Genomic DNA, 24,015 nt, shown 5'->3' on the forward strand with positions numbered 1-24,015 from the left:
GGGGTGAATCCTGTATTCCTGGATGAGGCTGTTTAAAGAATTTAACCTGTAGTGTTTTAACTACTACAAAATGATTCATATATGCTGGTAGAGATTTACAGTATTTAGTGTACGATATAACTACACTCATTCAAGTTATAATACTAAAGGCAGTGGATCCATTTGAGACGCTTTAAAGGTATAGTTTGACATATTTGCATATTGGCTCTCTTGCCAAGATGCCAGTGAGATGAGAAAATTGATGCCTCCAAAGATAATAGACTATTTTGTTTGTTTAAGACGTACAGACACCAAAGTGTGAGGTTATATGATGCATCATTTGTTGATGCCAGGCTACCAGCCTGAGTTTTTGTTTCCTTTGGATGGAGCCAGGCCTGTGTCCACTCTTCATGCTAAGCTAACAGGCTGCAGGCTGTGGCTTCCTATTTGCCATATGAGAGTAGTATCAGTCTTCTCATTTAGCTCTTGTCAAGAAAGTAAACGAGTATCTTAAACAAAATGTCAAACCACACAGAAAGAGAGACTGGCCTCTGTGGCTTCCATTTGTCCTTCATTATAAATAACATCACACACTCCATCAGTGTTGGTTTTATGAAATATAATTATGACCGTGTTCAAACTCAAGACCCGGTCCTATAATGTTCAAACACCTGCTGCAGACATTCCTCATTCTTGGGCATCTTATTAGTATTATTATTATTATTTTTAGATCTAACTTTCTCTTGAAACTGTTTGACCAGTCTCTCTCTCTCTCTCTTTATCTCCGCTATAATCCTGAGTGCTGTATATTTAGTGTGTGCTGCTTCATGTGTTCACTGAACAATCTTTACAGCACAGTGCTGTGTTACCATGTAATACATCACACTGCAGCCACATGCAATCATTTCTACCATTGGTACAATGTGAAGCAGTTACTCAACACTACCAGGATGTTGGAAACAGCAGACGTTTTTGCTGTGTTGATGTGCGTTTTAGTTTTTTTTTGGAAATAATCAAACCGCAGTCATCTGGAGACTGTGGTGTGAAGGCTTGAGGTGTGTTTGGGCTATTTGCTGCATTCCTCATTTCATTCCTAGTATGCCTAATGACGAACTGGACTGCTTTTCTGCAATAAAAGAAAATATTCCTCTAAACTATCTTGGCCTTTGGAAGTGGGTTTGATGACATCTTTACAACATTTGCTTGTAATGTGAGATGATGCATTTGCGGCAGATTATCTTTCAAGGAGGACTGGGAAATCACTATTGTACTGACCGACTGACATATGACGGCTCACAATTCTCCCATCGGTCATTGAGTTGAAGTTTTCTCACAAACTCATTCCTCTTTCAAACTCAACTCTTTCAAACAGTTGCTAGGCAGCCGCACTGCATGTAAAGCAAACACTGAGAGACAACCACTCAAGGTGAGCTTTGAGAATATAATGTATGCCTTTATACACTGATCAGGCTTAACATTATGACCACCTGCCTAATATTGTACTAATACTAATACTGCCAAATACCCAACAAACTGTCATGCACTGTGTTCTGACAGCATTCTATCAGAGCCAATTTGAGCAACAGTATCTCATCTGTTGGATTGGACCACAAGGGCCAGCCTTCACTCCCCATTTCTCTCAATGAGCCTTGGCCGTCCATGGCGCTGTCACCGGTTCACTGCTGTTCCTTCCTTGAACCACTTTTGACAGATCCTGACCAATGCAGACTGGGAACACCCCACAAGAGCTGCAGTTTTTTGGCCCTTGTCAAAATACCCATTTTTCCTGCTTCTAACACATCAACTTTAAGTACAAAATGTTCATTTGCTGACTAATATATCCCACCCACTAACAGGTGCTATGATGAAGTGTTATTCACTCCACCTGTCAGTAGTCATAATGTTATGTATCTACATACACACACACACACACACACACACACATAGCACACACATCGTGATCCAAGTGGTTCAACTCTTGTTTTGTCATTGTTGCGTTAATAACTTTTGAAACCACAAACAATTTTCATCCATCAAAAGAAATGAATGAATTTTTGTTGACTTTTATTTTACCATTGCATCTCTACTATAATTGAACCCTTTTGATCGCAGCAGCTTCCACAACACTGAACCCAAATCAGTGAAGGTCTCATCACTTCAGAGGAACTACGGCGTGAACATGAGGAAGACTGAGGCTCCATCAGAGCTGTGAACCGTAAAGAGAGTTGAGCCGTCTTTAAATTAACTCACAATGCATAAAAAAACACTTTAAGTGCACTGCGTGTGGTCCATTTAAAAAGGACTATGTGAAAACCATCTTGTGAATAGTTATCGTGAATGTTGATTTTTCTCAACGTTTTAAAATCAAGATTTCATCAGTACAGAGAAGCGGCTTCAGCATCTTAATGGTTTGTAGGCTACTCTAGCCACTATTTGATTGTTCTGTCGTCTGACAACAGAAACTGAAAAACATGTAAATGAAAAGCTTTATTGGTAATTAGACTGTATTAATACAGGACATACATTAGCAAAGACAGTGAGAGAGAAACAAACAGATAAAGGGCTGAAACAAGCTGACATGGTCCTGCAATACATTATACATTTTGACCTAACAATGTTTAAAAAAAAAAAAAAGTCACCCACACACCTCTCATCTGGCAATTCCCTATAGTTTCAAATGTACGTAGTTAAAACGTGAACAGATGATGTGTGATCTCTTCCTTTTAATTGATTTGACAAAAGTTGACGGGATGTTTGTGATCAATCGGACAGCCTGGACATGTTTGGATGAGCTTTGTCAGACTAATTACATTTTGTACCCTCCCTGACTGCCAAATAGACGCAGGCATGAATTCACTCTCATGGAGCTTTATGGCTTAAGTTGTCTTGTAATTAGTTTGGTGACTTCCTTTTATTAGTACCAAAGACTGATGATTACAACGATGAGATTCGCTGATTGCAACAATCAGCTGCCCTGAAAACACATCTAATTAAAACCCCTTTCAAACTACTTAATTGGTCGATTTACAAATGGGCAATGTTTGACACAGATAGCATGACATGAAGTAAAACTTACCCAACCACAAAATCATTAAAGAATAATCCAGCCTAATAGCAAGCTTGAGTTTCTGTGGTAGACTATATTTATTTGGAAACAAAAAATTCTGATGATGTTAAAGTAATTATCTATGTGTCTATGTGTAGACTCTATATTGGCTCTGTAATGAGCAGGATTTATGGTTAATGTATTATGGGATAGACTCCAACCTGTAAATGAGGTGTGGAAGATCAATAGTCCGAAATCAAAAGCTATTGGCTTCTGCAACATCTTGAGGCTGAAACATGATATTCCAACAATCCCATAGTTAATTTTGAGACATTCTTGGATGGTACTGTGTGTGATTTGTTTGTCCTCTTAAGAGGCATCTGATCCCTTGAAGAGCAGAGATGAGAATCAACAGTCTTGAAAAGGTGCTGCTCAGGGATATGTTGTGAATCTGCTTCTATTATAATCCTGTTTGTTTATCAAAGCACCACCTATTTCCAATTTCATTCCACCGTATGTCTTACATGACTACACTTAATAAAACAGGATAAGCTTGGGAGGGGGAGAGTGACTTGAGCAATAAAACAGAACTCGGAGCTGTTGTCCACTGCGTCGCAGCTTTTATGAGCTGTGAGTCATATGGAATATATTATCACCTGAATCAGCCTCTAATAAAACGATTTCCATAGTCATCTGTCGAAAATTTGAAACACATCCTGGAGATTTATGTGCTGTTTGAGTGCTCTGTGTCACTGTTATCGTGGGATGACTGTATTGACAGTGTTTGTCTAATTATTCACACTCAACGCCTATTCGATTCGCTTGTCAGAGTAAATCTGGCTGCTGCTATTATCTCATTATGTTTATTGTGACCCATTGGGCACAGTCCATGAGTGAGTTAGGATGGTATGATGATAATCATCACTGAGGGTTGCCATAACCATTATTTACGGTGTGGAAGTGGGCGGAAATCCCCCCATTTCGCATAATTTGGTTTCAGTGCCAACTCGTGTGGTACTCAGAGATGCTATTTGCTGACAAGATAAACTCAGAGGAGGGAAGAGTGGAATCATCTGGAACTGTTTCCGATTCACAGACGGAGCTATGAGCTGCTTAATTTCCCCAGCTAAAGCCCTAACTATGTTGTGGCCCTCAAACCTGTATGGCAGTAATTACGCCCAGACAAAGACCCCAGATTTACTGGTGCATGACACCATAAATTTCAAAACTGTTAATTAAATTCGTCTGTGTTAGGCCCATGTGGTTTGAATTTGATCTTTTCTTTTTTTTTTCTTCCCCCACTTGTTGGAAGGCTTTCTCATGACACCATCAGGTTGTTGTGGGGACGCTCACCCTCTTTCCCCTTCCCCTTCCCCCTCCCGTTGTGTTGTTTGCCCTGGTCTTACTCCCTGTGTGACCCGAGCTAACATTTGGGTGAGGCCCCGCAGTAATTAATTGGTTTCATATGAGAACCGGAGCATAAGCAGGGCCGAAAAATTCATTAGTCTGGTTTTATGTGCTCCCCTGGGCTCTGCATACACACACACAAAGGCACATACACACACACCGGTGAGATAGAGAGTAAATGTGAAGTTGTAAAAAGCTTTCAGGATGAGGGAAAACAACAATAGGTACAAGTGTGTTTGGGTTCTCTTTAATGAAGAAAACTAAATTGAAATCTCCCAGGTGGCTTTATAGCAACAACGAAACTGCAGTAAGTCTCATTAAAGTGAATTATAGCTCTGGATCTGGGCTGGCAGTTAAACCTCAGTGGTCACTAGAGGGCTATCAAAGCCAGCATTAGTATAAGACTGTAGCTGCAGTTAGTAGTCAGGTGTATTGAGCCGATGGTGCACATGCTTCTCATTTGTGGTGTTAACAGTGTTTATGTGCACTATGTGATACATGATATTACAACCGTGTTCAGCTTTATAACCTTTCGAGAAGCGTGTGTCACAGTCTATGCAGTCGCTTACGAACAAGCCTTCTGATCTGTGTATGTCATCAGAGTGTGAGGGGGTCAACGCACGCTGGTTTCACAATCAAGCAGTTTTTTTTTTTTTTTATCTTAGATGTATTCCTGGAGTTTTGACCTCTTGTTAGACAATTCCCTCTCTCTAGATAGAAGAAGAGGTTGTTATAGAAATCCCTACTGTGCTGCAGTTCTGTTGGAAGAGAGACACATTTTTCACACGTATACAGAGACCACACACACACACACACACACACACACACACACACACACACACACACACACACACACACACACACACACACACAGATTTATGGCTTGGGCAGTTGTCCCCCACCCCAGTCGGCGTCCTGGTGCTCCAGCAGCGCTGTGGGGGGTGGCGGGTCCTCGGCCCTGACGACTGGATGTCCTCCTCAGCCTCTTCTCTGCTCAGTTTCTGCTACTATAATCTGCAGTGATGGAAAGTAACTACTGAAAATAGATTAACTGAAGCTCTGTACTGTACAGCTTTGTGCTTCAGCTGTGTATTTCTATTTCTATTTGCTCTACTTTAATTTTCTACTTCACACCAATTCAGAGTACGATATTGCAACATAAGAATACAGTATTTATCTGACTGTGGCTGTTACCAATACACTAAGATTTTACACAGGACAATACATTCTGTGATAAGCTTAAAAAAACAATATACTGTTGAAAAGTAAACCAGTGTTTCACAACCCGTTTGGCCTGTGACCACAAAGAAGAATTTTCCCTCTAAACTTCTTAATACCAAAGAGGAAATATCTACAATACTTCATAAAATAAGACGGTGTTTCGACTCTTAGAGAACATTAGGTACAAAATATTAATATCAGGGTGTTTTCACATATTGTGAAGTGTTAAAGGCTCTCAGACCTTTACTGCTTTGCATTATGGGTAGTTTCATTTCGAACAATACAAGTTAAGCAACTGCTACAGTGGAGGGACCTCAGGCTATAGCTACTCCTTGTCCACCAGTCTTGTTGTTGTAAAAAGCAGTCACGGCCATGTGATCTGTCCACAGCAGGGAAATACGATCACTCATTCACTCAGTCAGTCAGTCAGTCAGTCAGTCAATCAGCAGCGTTCAGGACTGTAGCGCTGTTGTGGTCCAGCCTAATATGGGAGACACCTAGGTCCATTCAGGTCAAATATTTCTTTATCACTCCAGATGTGTAGACAGTAGAAATAGCCTCATTTGTTCACAGCGGCAAGCTCATCATTGCCACAGAAGAACTCCCAGAGGTGGTCATGCTGCTCCCATGTTTTGTAACGACTTAATGCAGTGAAACAACAACAAAAGAAAAAAATCAGTCTGTTAGCATCACTTTACTTCAGGTGATCAACACTTGGCAAACTATCCCAGCAGTATGTCAGCGTGGGGTAAACGCAGAGAAACAATATTTGCCACAACAAGCATTCATCACAATGTGTACAGAGCAGCTTTCCCATATTCCTCCTGCAGAGGGTCACAATATGGCAGCTGGGTTTGTTTGCTCAGAGGACTTGTGCTTGAGTGTGGAAAGTGTCTGCTCTCTGTTTGACACAGAGCTCTCCAAAACACAAAGCACTGCCAACACAAACTCAGAGGGATTTAGTATGTTATAGTTCAGACATACTGTAAATAGTAGTGGATTTATGTAATTTAATTGATATAATGCAGCATTGTGTGTATGTGTGTGAATTTTACTCTGTGTGTGTGTGTGTGTGTGTGTGTGTGTGTGTGTGTGTGTGTGTGTGTGTGTGTGTGTGTGTGTGTGTGTGTGTGTGTGTGTGTGTGTGTGTCTGCCTGATGGTGCATGAATGAGAGCTCGTTGGTCACTGGCTTGTGTGTTTGTGTCTGACCCTGTTTGTGAGTTGGGGCCCATGTGTCAATAGGTATTTTTAGCGCCACCTCTCACTGCATTGCAATGGCACTCATTTGCACCCCTCTGAGCCCACCACCCCCTCCCCTCCCCTCCCCTCCCCTCCCCTCCCCTCCCCTCCACACACACACACACACTCCCCCTCACCCTTACTCACCCACCCACCCACCCACCCTCTCCCCAGCACCGTCCAGTCCGCCACAACATTCACTCTCACTGGATGGAGCCAGCAACAGCCTTACTGAAAGTTTTAAAGGTGGGAGGGAGACTTTGAGAGATCCAGGAGCGGAGATGGGGAGGGGATCAGACTTTACGTTACCATAGCAATAAAGTCGTTGAGTGAGGCATTCAAAATTAGTCCAGTAAAGTAGCTCAATTTTGTTTCTCCCTTGGGTCTTGGCCAATTTGAATATTAATTAAGATAATTAAGGCATAGCTATAATTATATATCTTTACAAACACACACACACACACACACACACACACACACACACACACACACACACACACACACACACACACACACACACACACACACACACACACACACACACACACACACACGCACGCACACACACACACACACACACACCCTGGGAACATGACATGGCTGTATGAGACAAAACTTCAGCCAAGTCTAACTATTGTTTAAGCCCAAACATCAGGGGTGTGGAAAGGCTAAACATGTAATTGGTAAAGACAGTAGGGCGGATCATGCTCAAAGCGCTATTGTTAGCAGGGAAGAGAGTTGGAGGAAAAGAAAGGGAGGCCATTCATTCAGCGGCTGGCTCGGACAGGTGAGGGGAGGACGGAGGGAGGGAGGGAAGAAGGGAGAGAGGGAGGGGGTGAGGGAAAGGGAAGTAAAATCCTAGAGCTGCTGGAGTGACAGTTTGAACAGAGGGTGACAGTTGTAGAGGAGCCTCCCAAATGCCATAGCAGAGGCAGTAGTCCAACACACTGTTAAGATTTTTTTGTATGTGTGTGTGTGTGTGTGTGTGTGTGTGTGTGTGTGTGTGTGTGTGTGTGTGTGTGTGTGTGTGTGTGTGTGTGTGTGTGTACAGATGAATAGCAGGGGATTTCTGAGGGGGGAAAGAAACCCGACACCCAAAGAGTCTGAATCTCCCTCTCCCCTCCTCCCTCCTCCTTCAGCCAGGAGGAAGAGGAGGCACAAGTGCGCTGCTGCTACAGCTGACAGGGGTCTCCAGGGACTCCTGACTGTGTGAGGGGTCATGTGGAACGCTCATCCCCACCAACACCGGACAATCCCACCTCACCCTCACCCACGGCCTCAGCCTCCCTCCCTCCCTCCGTCCCACTCGCCTCACCCCTCTCTCCCCACATTCCCCTGACAACACTGAGCTCATCGTATACTTCACACACATCCAGCTGCGTGATCACGAGGGCACTCGAGGCAGGATAGGATTTATCTAGTAGCAGATACTGGCGTGGCTTTGAGAGAAGCTGTACGATGTGAGGCCGCAATAATCAATCTTTCCGCTACGGGTGAGAAATGTTTTGGTTTCCAAATGAGAGTGTAATGCTTGAAAGAGATTTCACCTTACAGGATCATTATATCACAAAATTCAAACACAGGAGGATGGATTTTAAGCAGTGGGTAGGCCTACTTATGTGACATAATAAGGATAACACAAAGTCTCAATGATGAGTTTAAATTAAGTGCGTGATTTACCCGATCTCAGCCAGGGTCATGGCTCTGGAGACAACAACTACAACACAACAACTGATTCCGTCTTAGTTATTCATGGTGCTCAGATGACGAAACCATCATAACCATCATAACATCCCCATATCTATGTGATGGATTGAACATTGTATCCCAATTCTCTGCCTTTTTTTGTCTCAGGTAGGCCTTCAAGGTTTGGGTTTTTAGTGCCACTCTGATTATAACTTAAAGTTATTTTTGTGGAGTGTTTTTGCCTTTATTGGATAGGACAGCAAAGAGAGGCAGGAGAGAGACTGGGGGAATTACTCAATTTGAATCTAATCCGGCCATCGACTGCTCTGGAGCAGACAATGCCCATATGGGATGCGCTCTAACAACTTGACCACCCGAGCAGCCCATAATCAATGCCATTTTAATTGGTTCAATACTTTGGGTTATATGACCTGCAAACTAAGAGTAACTGCAACATTCCCGTGGAAAGTGAGAGGAGCTGACACGCCATTTTTTCCTCACTGAACACCTAAAAGGAGAGCTTCAGGGCAGGGATGTACACCGTGACCCCTCTTCCCCCTCCCCAAACCACCAACCCACCCACCTAGGAACCTCCCCCTGGAGCAGACACCGACCCAGCGACCCCTGACACCTCCACCGCTCCCAGATCCTCTCCACGGGCCAATCAAATACAGCCTGCCTCGGGCCTGTGACACTGATATTGACAGAGCACGGACAAGTCACCGTAAACACACATTAGGGGAGCATGTGGAGTTGTACATTTACACAGACACACATGTGCACTCTTTCTCACATGCAGACATGTATGTTTACACCAAACATGGACTTGAAGTCACACATGCGTGTGAAGAAAGAGAGTGTTTTGTGGTAAATGGAGCTGTGGGGCACTCGGGGGATTTCCATTCACCATAGAAAATCTGAGACATTTATTGGTTTTCGATATTCCCAGTGAAAAAGACACTGGCAGAGATGTTTCAAAGGGCAGAATGCTTGGTATGTGGTTTTACGCCAGTTCCCAACATACTGCAAGCTTTGCATTCTGCAACTGATCTGTGTTGTCTGAATCCCGCAGCCCTGCACAGCTGTCAGAGCATGACAGGGGGTGGACAGGCTGCCTGCGCCTGTGTGTACGAGTGTGTATGTTGTCGCAGGAAATGCCTTTGAGTCGAACACTTCCATTTTTAATTCAGATGTTTGTGCTTTTTGACTAAAGTGATGTCTGAGAGGTGATAAATTCAAGCTGTGTATTCACAGTGACAGGCAATAGATCATCTGTCATCCCTCCTGAAAAAGAGGCTCTCGATGAAAATGGTAATTTTCTGCTGAATGCAATAACCTTTTTTAAAAAAGTAAAGCTATTCTTTAACTTTTCTTTTAACTTTTAACATACTTTTCTCCTGTTGAAAACCTCCTTTCTTTGCCTTGACAGATCATTGATGTTCCAGGCAACTCATTCTTTCCCCCTCTATTTATCTTTCCTTACCTATTGCACCAAGTGCTTGCTTGTCCTTGCTGACTCATAAGTGCAGTACAACTTTCTTTCTTTCTCTGTCTGTCTCTCACTGGGTGAATTCCTCACAGGATCAGACCTGCTTTTTAAGCTCCACTGGTTTTCACTCAAAGCGAGAATGAGAAGAGAGAGAGAGAGAGAGAGAGAGAGAGAGAGAGAGAGAGAGAGAGAGAGAGAGAGAGAGAGAGAGAGAGAGAGGGAGAGAGGGGAGGGGGGTGACGACAAACCAAAGTCTATAGAGGAACTCATCGTATTTTGTAAAAATGGAGAAGGAAATATAAAAGAAGCAGGTCGTGGGGGAGTGAGACACAAAAAGAATACGAGAGAAGAGGTATATAGGGAAGAGAGGAAATAATGCTGAAAAAGGTCATAATTTCATGCCAGGGGATTTGCAGTTGCCCAGACAACGAACAAACCAGAGCCAGCTGGACTATGTGCACAACAGAAAGGGCTGAAAAGAGAAGGGAAAGGCTCCGGGGAGCGAGAGAACAAGGGCTGAGAATTAGTGTGCTCGTCAGCAGCATCATTTCTGAGAATCAGTTAACATTTTATTGGTGTACACAATTGATACAAGTGTTAGACATCCAGGGGGACAACATCCACAACTTGAACATACCTTCGTCAATATCTTTTATTTGAACTGCTTTAATAAAAAATCAAGTTCTGAGGGGGGGAAAGTAACAAGAGTCCAGAGAGGCAGAATAGATCTATAAACCATGATAGCACTGGGGCTATACAGCAAGAAAACTCAAAAAGCACAAGGTTATGTTTTGTGTAGAGGACTCAGGAAGGAAAGATAGCTATTAAACAGAGAGAGAGAGAGTGTTTTGATTTTAGTTAGGTCTGAATTGAAAAGTGGTGAGAGAGAGTGTTAATGATATGCAGAGGAAAGGAGGCCAGGCCTGATGAAAGTCCAGCTAAAGTCTGTATAAACACAAAGACTTTTGGAGAGTGGGGGGTGAGGATGGAGGGGTGGGAGTGGGTGAATTGGGGTGAAGTTGGCCTGAACGGTGGTGAAACAGAGAGAAACAGCTCAAGAGCAAAAGTAAATTCAGAAAATCAAACACATTTGATCTCCTGGATTCATCAAATGATATGCGCATACACGCTTGCACACACACACACACACACACACACACACACACACACACACACACACACACACACACACACACACACACACACACACACACACACACAGAGTGAACCTCAGGCAGCCGAGTGTGTCAGTGTCCTCTTCCCTGTTTACCCAAGGTGGAGCTCAGAGTTTGTTAAATGACCTTTATTGTCCCCGGCTGGTGAATGAGCTCCAGCTAAAGTTTCCCTCCTCTCTCTCAGTCACGCAGACAAGAACCAACACATACAGTCAGTGCTGCTCAGCCTGTTTGTTTCAGTCACTTCATTGTTTGACTTTTTGATATAACTCCCAGCACAAACACAGGCACATGTGGCTCTTTTAAAACATGAATTCCCACCTCGCTGCTGCTGCTTTTCCTCACGGGCCCCGTATCAACAGCTCTCCTGCTTTACTGCGAAACCTTTCAACCCGAGTCATTACAGCCCAGGGCCAGTAATGGTATACAGTTACACCGCTGCTGCTCTGTAATAAAGTTTCCTCTAGGGGTAAATACCAAGGCAGGGTGCTGTGGCTCTACATTAAATGGCCTTATCCAGGTGCTGAGAAGTGGGACAGATAATTCAAGAAGTTTACAAGTTTATATTATGAAGGAATGTAGTTTGAAACAATGTGTTACATGCAAAGGGTTAAGGAGGTGAAACTACCTCTCTGCCTGCTGCTGTATCATATGTCATATTCTCCAAATCTCAGTGTTGCTGTAACAAAGACCTCCCACCCTCCTCCTCTCCCCCCAACTTCACATTGGATTTCACTCTACAGTGTTGTTAAGGTCACAGGTCCCGCCCACAGGACTCTCTGATTGGATGTCGACCCTGTTGGGATATTCAATCAGACACCTTGCTCGGCGCTGTGATTGGACACAGCCGGTGCAGTTATGCAAATGAGCACCTGGTGGCGCCTGCTGGCCGGGACTGCAGATCCTGGACTGAGGTTAGAGCAACACAAGCCAGGGTTTGGATTCAGTGAAGGGGCCGACGAAGCGCAGGGACCCCGGACGGCTGGTTTAAAAAAATATATATCTCTCTTATTGTCGATAAGTTTTTGAAAGAGAAAAAAAAACTATCCATCCCAAGAGTGTGAGCTGAAAATCTGGCTGCGGGTGTTACTATATCGACCAGCAAGTGCGGAGTGTTTGGTTGTTGTCTGACTTTGGACAGAAGTCGTCCGCGGAGCGCAGCAGCAGCAGCAGCAGCAGCAGCTCACTGCTCCGGGGCTCGGGGCTTGGATTATTCAGTGGACCCGTGTTGTTTATAGTGGCAAAAAAGAGACAAAAGTCAAAGAAATACAGCTTCTCCTCCTTCACACAGACTTCACGTGAAAGTCTGGACTGCTGTCAAAGAGCTCCTCTGCGTGTCTTTTTAGGTAAGTCCTGACAAACTCCTTAAACCCTCCGCGCGTTTCCTTCCCCCGCGCACTTTCTACTCCATAATAAGCCACTGTAATAATAATATTGCAGCGGATATTTCCAGCTGTCTGTGTGTGTGTGTGTGCGTGTACGTGCGTGCGTAGGCTATCTGTCTGCCTCTCACTCTGTGGTTTGGCGTCTGTGAGTCTCGGTGTGAGGCTGGCACGGCAGCCCCCAGCCTGGACGCTGGCCACGGGGCTGTTTGGGGAAGCGCACACGGTGTGTATGTATAACGTCGCGCCCCGGGGGCTCTGCACGTTCAGTGTGGGGCAGACACGCTGCGGCGTTCACGTAGCTGAAATATCCCGACAGAGTACATCATCACCAGTCGAGTCTTATTGCAAATTGTGCTGCTCAACATCTCGCTGTCCTTGGCAGCAGAAGAAAACACCATTCACAGCCCCAGACTATGACTATTGCTTTCACAATGTTTACATTCACTTAATGTTCCTAATGTACTTTTATTTCTTCCATCCCACCCTTCATCATTTTAAAACCCTCACCAAGGCTCATGGAAACTGTAACCCTCAACTGTGACATGGGTTTAGGTGAAGTTGTCACCAGTCATAATGTTTCACTTCAGCAGCTTTACATCGCACCTCATTCAAAGAACTCCACAAGTTAAACAAAAGTAATTCTTCCCGGCATGTCCCAGCTTTTACAGCCTGCCCCAGCCCTGATGAATGGCTCAGTAAAATGTGTAATGTTTGAGATGACCTCCACACATCCAGGTGGGGGCCGTCATTAACCCTGAGACCTCCCAGCACCACAGGTGACCTCCAGTGAGAGACCATCAGCTCCAGTTTCACTCACCTCTGGCCTTAACATGTGGATGATGATGATGATGGTGATGGTTTTTGGGGCCGAGTGAGTCACCAGAACCAAAACGCCTGAAAACGAGCAAAGAGCAGCTTGGCAACCAGAGACGGGAACACTTCACTCTCTGGGGATGAACTCGCCAGAGGGTTTGGACTTTGAACAGGTTGTCGATGTTTTGTTTTCGTGAGCCAGGAGAAAGAGCTGGTGTTGAGAGCGTCTCAATCGTGTGGTATGATAAATGGATCCTCATCTTTTTTTCCAAGAGCAGGAAAGTTATGCTCAAAAACAGCATATTTCAGCTCCCTGCACTGTTCGTGGTGTAAAATAGACAGAAGGAGAAAGGTGGCATCGTGGGTGTGTGATTGCAGGTGTTCCTGTCACCTGCTTGTTCCCGGTGTATTTGTGCGTGCTCCTGTGCTCACAGGGAGGCGGAGGTGGCCTGATGTAGGAGGTAACAATGGGCTTCAGTGGGTGTGCAGTGCAGCGGCCAGCCACCTTTCACATCCTATGAAAATGGTACGTGTGTGTGGGTAGTTTGTGCGCTGCTGGGCGAGGCGTTAGGGGACTCTAACAGAGTCCACAGGAGGTGTAGCTCTGTTCGAGGTTGAGGGGAGGAGGTTGTGGAAGCTTGGTGTGGCTCAATGTGCTATTTGCCAAAAGATATAGGGAGGCAATAAAAGGCACATTTCTCTTCTCGCCATCCCTCCCTCTTTAGCTTTTTGTAGAAAAGGCATAAAGGGAGGAGGAGCAGTGAGTGAGTGGTATACAGCCCCTCGCAGCAAACACTGGTCTGCTGGATCCCCGTCTAATGGGCATCTGGCTGATTCTCCCAGATCATCCCTCGAGAGCCATTGGCCTTGCATAGCTGCTTTTTATCAGCTGTATAGTCCAGCAGAGGAGACGCAGAATATATGAAATGGTTGGATAGACCAGTTATGTGAGTATAATTGTGAATGCACACACACACACACACATTAGGAGCATTTTTTTTGTGATCTGTCTTTATCATGACAGGTTTTAGGAGAAAATGACGCTAATTGCATAATATGATTTGTTGGGAAATGTGCATAGAGCAAAGTAATTTGTCTGATGGTGTCAGAGAAATGCCTGCTCTTTTTTTTTCTCCGTCTTAAGAGATTTTAAGAATCAGCAGTGAAACTATTGGAAAGCTGCTTTTTTTAATACACAAAATAAAATACAAACAAAGTGAGGTTTTGTAGCATTGCTGCTGTGTTGGGACTGGAAACACACAGATGCCTGCCTGTGTGCAAGCTTACACACAGACACACAGACACACAGACACACACACACACAGCAGTAGGATTTGTTGTCCACAGTGAGAATTGCTGGTTTGCACAGGCTGGTTGATCATTGACCTCGGTCTGTTGTCCCTTATCCGACCCATTGTTTTTTTGTGCTTTTCTTGACTTTGTCCTTGTGTTTCTGGTTGTTGACCGTTCTGAAAAGACTTTAAGCAGGTGGGTATAAATCCAAAAAACCCAAAGGCAATTCCCACACAATGGTTGACCTGCATGTTTTGCACAGTTGCCTGGTCTTAATAGCAATGTGGCTATAGTTAACCACATAAAAGAGCACAATGATGAGAGCGGTGGGGGGGTTTCAGTCCAAACGAAATGTCTTTCATGTGACTTCTCTCGCAGCGATCGTGTTGGGAAGCAACTCCTCTAAAATTGTGTGTGTGGTCATAATTGGCTCCCAACAGACTGTGCAGGAACCTCAAGGCCACTGGAAGAATTCATTTAAGTCCAAAGACACGGCACAGCTACTCGCCTCCCTTCACTACGGCTCGCCTTCTAATCGGAAATGAAACCAATTGAAGGCAGGACTCCGATGTCCACCCCTGTTTTCCTAAACCAATTTCCCCCTCAAGTCTAGACAGCTGGACTTTTCAATTGCATTTGCCGAATGTGTGGTCATGTGCAGAGCGGGCCTGACGTGACTGTCGGAGAAACAAATTCATCGTGTAATGGGCGGTGACACTTCAAAGCGGTATCCAGTGTTTTCTTGTGCTTTGGTTGTCAGCAAGTTCTTGAATCTCTGTTTGATTTCCTCTCGATGAATCTCCAAAGTCCCACCTTCCTTCAGATCAGCCGTGCCCGCCCCCCTCCACTCGCCCCAACCCCCCCCCACCCTGACATCCAGCGTACCTTTTGATCCACTAATTGATCATTCTGGCAATCTGTCTCTCTCTCTCTGCATCTAACATGGTGCACAGATTCTGCTTCTTCATCTTCTATCTTCACATTCCCTTTGAAGCAGCACTAGATGTTCCATTTATTCTGCTCCCTCCTTCCTCGGCTCATCCATCTCATCCTCAGCCTCCCATCTCCTATCGTTCCTCTGACTGCGAGCACAACCTCATTTATCTGTTTGCTCATCCCACTACTGGTTGCCCTGCTCAGATACCAGTGTTGTTGTGTAGATATAAGCAAGCAGGAGTGATGCTCTCACTGCTTCAAAGAATTTCCCACAGTCTCTTATCAAAGTATCTCAGTCAGACCTTGGTTTCATGCTTAATTTTTACCTGAGGAACTGAAATAACTGTATCTGCATATAACCCCAAATTTAAAGGCAGGCTATTTTTGAAGTGCAAATACGAATATGATTTTAGTCATCACCAATCAGAATGAGGCAAAGTTGTTTTTTACAGCAAAAAAAAAAAAAAAAGATTGCCAGTGTTAATACAACAATTTTCTCAACAATGATGAATGTTTAATAACCCAGAAAATACTGAAATACTTTAATTAGAAAACAGCTCTTCTAATTTATTGTGCTCTTATAATATAACACTGTCAGACTTCAATGGTTTTCAAAAAGCGATTTTGTCTTTCTTGCCTTAACTTGTCAAAACCCGGCAGCCACGTTACCCACAATGCAACTTGGTCCGCCAACAGTTTAGTCGAAGATTCTGCATGTCGTCCTAAGCAGTGGCAGAGTGCAGCCTGGAGCCGGTTTGCCTCGAGCACAGGTGACGAGCGTGCAGGTTGGTTAGCTCACTTCTTTGTGGCTCCATGTTTTTCACTTTCAGACATGCAGTCTTTAACCACCATCGCCTCCAGTGACATCACTCGAGGCGGTTTATCAGACTTTGTGCAGCTCCCTCTGGAGCCACAAAAGACTTAACACAACTTTTTCCACACATGCACTTGTGCTCCTGAGGACCAGTAAATAGACTTTACTATACAATCTTTAAAATCCCTCCTTTTTTAGATCTCATAATGTCGAGTTTAGGTAATGATCTCATTAGATAAAGACAATGCTTCAGTGCTAATGCTGAAGCCTGTGGGCTTAAAACCAACCACAAATCATGTCATGTTCCTTCACATGTCTCTCCAGCATCTGGCAGTCGAAGTTATCGCTTCTGGAGAAAGAAAGACAACCCAGATGAAAGATGGAAACTCACAAACCTAAAAGCCAGTGTGCGCTCTGTTCCCCCTTTCGTCTCTTTCTTTTCAGTTTTTTTTTTCATCTCCGTTCAAGTCCTCACACTGTGGTGGTGTTTTCAGCCAAGCTGCCAGCACACACCGTGCCTCTTGTGGCTCACTAATAATTACTAATAGCTCCTGGCCAAGTAAGTGCTTTTTGAAACCTTGGAACATGGAAGAAGGCCGCGTCGCACATCAAAGGTTACCTCCTTCTTCATTATGTCTCCTCCTCGTATGATGAATTTGAGTTGTAACAAAATCCACGCCGAGCGGGGCGGACCTGTCTGCCGTTCACTCAGAGGGGTTTAGAGGGGCACATTAGCATCAGGAAACAGTTGTGTGATGTGTAATTTAGCTCTTTTCAGGGGGCGTTTTTTCTGCTGAGAGGGAGGAGGAGGACTGTAAATGTGATAGAGGTATCAGCCCGTGCCCCAGGCTTTTAACTGTGACGAATGTGTGTGTTTATTTGTATATATGTGTGAGTGGGGTTTCAGCAAATACCAGACTTTATTATTAGTCAGGTGCCACACATTTTGAATGGTAATTTGCTTCTTGTTTTTTGGTTGTTGCTGCGGGTGTTTTTTTTGTTGTTGTTGTTTTGTATTTTATGCCTGGTGCAGAGGCTCAAAGACATATGAAAAGATTTTCTCTGTGCTCAGCTGTCGTTCATTAGGAATGAGGAAAAGACATCTGTTGGAAGGTGGTGTTAGGCCAGACTTTTTTTCTCACTTTGACTCAAAATGCTGAGTCTCACTGAACTCCTTCCCGTTTGACCTGATCTCTCTGGTTTTTCTCTCTGCTGTGTTCTGTTTCTCTCCAGGCCATCCCTCCTTCACTGTGTCCCCCCCTCTCTCTCTCTCTCTCTCTCTCTCTGTTTCAATAGCTGCTCACTGGATGAATAATTCTCACCCTCCTGCGGGGCAAAGAGTTGCCTTTGTCCCACGCTTGCTCTGTCATTTGGAGTCTCTGTTCAAATACTCGAGGGAATTTTCCTCCACTATGGCGTTCTTCTGTCCGTCCGCCCGTCTGTGTCTCAGTCTGTGGTCGTTTTCTCTCTGCCCATTGTGAGAGTAGCACTGTGCTGTCACATGCCTCTCCTTTCTCCTTTCACCTCATCCTCTCCTCTGCCTCTCACTTGTTCTCTGACAGGTGGCAGTGAGACTGTACAAATTGAATTCGGGGAATTGGCTGCCATGGCACTGCAGCCCTAAAACAGCCCTTGGTGTCAAACCACAACCAGAGATCCACATCGTGCACTCTGCTGCTGTGCTGTCATATTAACATGCTAATGTTACCACATGCCCACTAGATTCTCATTATGATTTTTGCACCCACGCTTCAACTAAGGTCACACTCCGGGTTTAATCTTCACCCACTGCAGCGGCGAAGCAGATAACTTGCCTTTTTTAGCACAGGAGAGTGAGGTCTCTTAGAACTTGTTTCACTAGAAAGTGAAATGACACCCCTCTCATTCCTGTTGAATTATATGCAGAGGGAAAAAAAGGGGGGAAGAAAAAGTAGAACATAGTCTCAGGACGTGTGTGGACATGCATGAAGCTTCAAGCCCTAAGAACCAAAAGGTGATCCAGTTGCTGTGAGTCAAAACCAGTTTCCCAGAGTAAATTATAACGCACACACTGTTCTAGTGTTTTTCCTTTGCGTGCACAGAGAGAGGATTAAGTTGGTTCACGTGGCAGCCGACTCTGTTTAGATCATGTTGATTGACAGAGGTGCCAACAAGGCCTTCACATTGTGGTGTTTTTGTGTTGTGCTCTCAGTTTGTCGTCATATTTCAGCTCTCACAGACAGTCTTTTGTTTTATTTCTACTCAGCTCTTAGTTGTCATGCATATACAAAAGGCAGCCCACCTCCTTCTGGGTCGTTTGTTGTTGTTGTGATGTGTCTCTCCAGGATTATTTCCTTTTTATTGCTTCTGCAGATGCCATAGTGTTGTAGCATAACGACGCAGCCATAATTAAAAAACAGTCCAGACTAAATGTTGTATTTGCACTGCCGGCTGGTAGCTACAGGCACAAAGTCTGGGTATACCTGGTTGTAACTTTTTAATTTGCAGCTCACTAATTCTTGCGATGATTGACGGAGGACAAACCTGCAGATGTCACCTTGTTCTTTTCTTTTGTTGTTTTGTAATTGACAAGCTTTTAATTGGAACAAAGGTTAGACAAATCAGCTGTCACACATTCACATTATCAGGAAAACAACGTTGCTCTCCGAGGACAGAGAAATGGTGGTGCAGGCTGCAGCAGAGGATCAGGGTAAACTGTATTCTCCAGGAAACCAATTATAGACAACTAGACCCAGTCTGTGAAGGAGAGGCTGAGATGTATGCATTTATTATTATGTATCATTTGTAGCATTCAGTCTGTTGAAAGCTGTTAATGAGGATGGAGCCTGACCATCGCTGGATTTTTGTGGGTATTAGAAACATCGCATTTTGAAAGTTTTAAAGAATCTGATGATGATAAAAGGACTGATATTCATTTTTATACCACACAAATACACTTTTCTCACAGAAAATCTCTTTTGCATGTAATCCATTTCTTGTCATAATTGGCCAGACCATAGCATAGACTAATATCAGCTGATATTTTGTGCTGGCCGAGTCTAAACTCAACCAGGAGCCATTGAACAAACATACAGTATACAGTACAGTATCACCAGCATGGCCAGAGGCACAGAAAACTGCTCACCTCCACCTGACTCTTAAATAAGTGATTTTAAAAGTAACTTTTGGTTTGGTTCTGCGCACTGTGTGCCTGTGTATTATACATATTTTATGTCCGATTTCGTTTGGTTCAGATGTGAGTTTTAGGCTGTAATTTTACCACCAGCCCAGCACAAATCGAGCTTCTACCATGAAACTTAAAATCTCTGAAATTTGATATAATGTTTCCCAACCAACCCACCAGTCCATTACACCAAAAAAAAAGTAAGGAAGCAAAAGAAAGTGTGTCTGGGTTAAAGTGTAGGCTAATCTTTTGTCCCTACACTTAGCAACAGGCCTGTGAGGCTGCTGTTGATGAGGGCATTCTTCACTTGCCAGACCAACCTGTAGTAATCAGTCACCATTTGTCTCTGTCCGCCATGCAGATATGCTGAGCACTGCTGCTACTGGTGCGGACTGAGGGGACCAGTGAACCTGCTTCCAAGTATAAAGTAGACGGCGAAAGGAAAGAAGATGGAAGTTTCACTCTTTTAGTTATGATTGATTTCAGTTTGTATAGCTGCATGCTAATGAACCCAGCTTACATCCGTTTTCCCCCAGTTTTCCGGCTGTGCTCTCTCTGCTGAACTATCTCTGGTCTTATAGCTCATAAATTATATGTGTTATTTTGTTTTGCACAGCACTGCTTTATGACACTGCTCTGATGTGACTGTACCGCCAGGAACTTGCGTTTTGAATTGGGTATTTTTTTGTGGAAGCTGAGCTGTCATAATGACTCAATAGATGTTAATAGATGTTAAGAGCAAGCAAAGTATTCCTGGAAACATGTTTCTGTTTTACAATCCCCTTACCGAGCTTTCTTTATCATGACTCACCACCTCTTGAAGTCATCCGTCGGTCCGATATGCTGCACTTTCTCCTTTTTTTCCTGTTGCTGCCGTTTAATTTGTTTTTCTGACTCTGCCACTTGCTGTCTCCTCCGTCAGCTCTCATTACCTTGTTTAAGTGACTCATCCATCCTTCCCTCCTGCTTCCTCAACCTGCGGTAAAATTCAGCAAAGTCAGATTCCACAGCTCTGACCAGCACTTCCTCATATAGAGGAATATTGTGATACACGCCGGTACAATTTGATGACCAGTCTGTGACTGATAAAGACTGTAGCCAACAGAGGAGCACATTGCCAAACTTCACCCACTGTTACTGTAGGTATTATTAGGATTGGTCTATAATTTCAATTTAAAGAGCAAACGTCTCCAGCCTGTCTCGAACATCCCCGCAATCTTAAGGGGAGTTCTTGTTGTGGTGTCGTGTTACCTTGTTTAGCATGGGGAAAGTATTACACAGAGAGTGATGTATTAATATTTAACCAAAGAAAGCTGAAGGAAATTCGTTCAAGACGAGAATGAAAGGCACCCTCTCAACAGATTTGTGCAAGCAGGAAACCTCTGCCTGCCCTTGGAGTGGGTCTTCAGTAAAAATAAGGAAACCGTTGCCCCACAGGGATCATCACTTCACTCACACCATCTCTGAGTCACACTGAAAGGAGCTTGTTTGTAGGAAAGCCATCCGAGGACCTTGTTTCTCACCGTTTCAAAGTGTGGCAAAGATTGGAGACTAATTCACACTTCCTTCTCTCCAGGACGCATAGGCTAGCGGTGCGTATGACCTCGACAACTTCCTCACACACTAATGGAAATCCAAAAACAAAGAGCTCACTGCTCCCGACTCCCCAGTGGCGATTAGTCACATCTAAGTGGGGCAGTGTGTTACTCTATCCGGCCGTGATTGGAGACTTCACACGAGGTCTGTGTGGGGAACAAGAACAATGTGAAAGCATCAAAGCTCAGTATGTTGTAAATCATGTGATCACATTATTTCTGTCTTTCCCCCAAAATTACAATTTTTAGATGAGGTTTTAACATGTATTATAAACCAAATAAGACTAAAGGCTGTTTGTAGCTATGTGAGTCATGAGGTAGACTGAAATTTCTCCAGAACTACAGGATGAGTTGTCACAAAAGTTTATTCCGACCTTCCTGCGAAAATTATTGTTCTGAGAGAAACATCACCACAGCTATTTAATGGATTTCCATGAAACGTGTTACAAACATGTTGCCTTCAGCATAACATTGACTATCTGCTCTTCTTATCTGCTTTTCATCTCACGCCATCGTCAGGGCAGTCTCAACTTAATGTTAGCATCAGATCACTGGGAGCAAGTTAGCATGTGATGTAAGCTTTTGTTGCTGACTTGGTTGTAAACTCGAATGAAATGTGAATCAATTTTCTTTTAATCAGCAGTTGTTTTCCATATGGTCCTGTGGTACAGTGGGAATATGAAATTGCAGCTACTTAAAACACTCATGACAACTATCCACCAGAGAAAACATGATAGAAGATATCAAGAAGATGAGAGAAGGGGCTGTTTTCTCCCTCAACAACTCTCATTCAACAACAGTTCATTTGTAAATTGGCTGCTGAGAGCTGCCGCATTCAGATGGTTTGTATTGTAAAGGTAAAACTGAGATAATGAGCAAACACTGCCACATGCAAAAATGTGAATTTGCTGAGGATGCTGCGCAGCAGCTCTGTTAAGTCTCAGATGTTGATAATGCAACTGTGACAGCTGGGAAAAATGGACTCCATATTGACTGTGATTGATTGCCTCTGTTAAGTCCCAAGCTTCTGTGAGCTGATTTTAATACCACTCTGACACATTGAAACTAATGTCTGTCTGGAAAGGAGGAAAACCGACCCAAAAAAGCCTAAAAGTAAGGATATGCATTGGGAAATGGGCAGCAGTGATGTAAAACATACACACTTTTCAGTAACTGTGATAAAAACTGAAAACCACCTGAGCTTTGCCTTAGGTCACTGTGCTGACATTTGGACCGGCTTTATTACACAACTGGAAAGAACAACGTATGCTAACGTTTGGTTCCAACACGAGGGCCTCTCTAGAAATGACGCTAACCAGCGCCAAGGCAGGGTTGCCATTTTCTTTTTTAACTGAAGCAATCTAATTATAGAGACTCTGGCAGGCTAACTTTAATGATGCAATCACTGCTAACTAAAAAAGTTCTCTGTGTGTCTCTCTGCCCTCGACTCTGCCTCTCTCTCTCTCTCTCGCTCTCGCTCTTGTCAGTCGTGTTTAGTTGTGTGGGACAGAAACGGCAGCTGCTCATGAGTATTCATTAGTCCTGCTCGTGGATTAGCTGAGACAAAATGTGAGAGAGTGGATTGAGCTCCACAGTGCGCTGCCTCCTCCAGAACACAGCGGGTCCTTCTCCCTCTCTATGAGCACTAACCACAGCTGTTCAACAACACTTGACTTTTCCTACAACAATGTTCTCAGATGGCGGCGGGTTAGGGTTCGATCCTGCTCGCCGAAACATTTGTCTGGTTTTTGTTTCATTGGTGTTTGTAGTGTCTTTCTGCAGTGTGGTAGATTAAAGTTTATTCCCCCCCTCCCCTCCCTCCCTCATTGACAAATGGCGATGAAACACTGTCGAGCATAATGTTTGTTGACATCGTGGTGGTTGTTATGGCGATTGCCTTGGAATTGTGGCCCCCAGTCATCAGATTCGCAGCTCCGATTTTTGCACAGCTCAGTCCAGTAAGCCCCATATTTCACCATTTTGTCATCTGGCATACTGTATGTTCACACACACACACACAGACTTGAACGACTTGTGTGTTTTTTTCCTGCAGCTTCTCTCTCTCTCTGTTTCTCTCCCCTCCTGGAAACACATGCACCATGGATCGGTTGCGTTGTGTCTCTCATTCAGGACAGCTGCACTGGCTGGCTGTTTCTAAGATCTCCTCTGTGCCCACATTTGCAGCCCATGTACCCATGCGTACACACACTGTGAGGCCATAAGTCACCCTCTCTACACCACATGTACCCGTGTCATCGCTGCTCTCGTTCCAGCGTCTCCGCCATGTTGTGCCTGAGCTACCTCTAATATTCACTCTGTTTCCATACATTCACCCTCTCTGCCTCCCTGGTCGACCTCCCCCGCCCCGCCCCTCCCCATCCTCCAAATCTCCTGTCACTACAGCTGTGTGTCAGCTGTCGGCCTGTCGCAGTCTAGGCAGAGATGAATCTGAAACACAGAGGGTCTACAGGGAAGACAGCCTGGCCCCTCCGTCTCTCCCAGCTGTCACTCCCACTTCAGACTTCCACTTATCAGGAGGTTTCTTTCCTTCGTCTTGCTCCACCACTGGAAGTCTTCCTCAGACGTGTTCAGAAGTAAAACATGCACGTGGGACAGTGCTGTGAAATATGCATGTTTCTTTTCCATATGATTTATATGTTCATTTGGTAATATTAAACTGGTGTTGTCAGACAAAAAGCACAAAAGATTTCTAGGAAGAAAGCTAATAAATACTGCAGACTTGCCAGTTTATTATGTACGGACTAAAACTAAT

The 24,015-nt window shown here is 44.2% G+C and overlaps 1 protein-coding gene across 3 annotated transcripts in view; it reads left to right on the forward strand.

Annotated features, from left to right (window-relative positions):
* The first annotated feature begins 12,185 nt into the window (after window positions 1–12,185).
* Window positions 12,186–24,015, forward strand: part of ddr1 (discoidin domain receptor tyrosine kinase 1) — a 37,926-nt gene continuing 26,096 nt past the window's right edge. For all 3 annotated transcript variants that reach the window (XM_083990096.1, XM_083990097.1, XM_083990098.1), the window contains exon 1: window positions 12,186–12,589. The gene's annotated coding sequence lies outside the window, so the exon portion shown is untranslated. The remainder of the gene's footprint in view (window positions 12,590–24,015) is intronic.

Source organism: Trachurus trachurus, assembly GCF_905171665.1.
Source record: "Trachurus trachurus genome assembly, chromosome: 16".
Taxonomy (NCBI): Eukaryota; Metazoa; Chordata; class Actinopteri; order Carangiformes; family Carangidae; genus Trachurus; species Trachurus trachurus.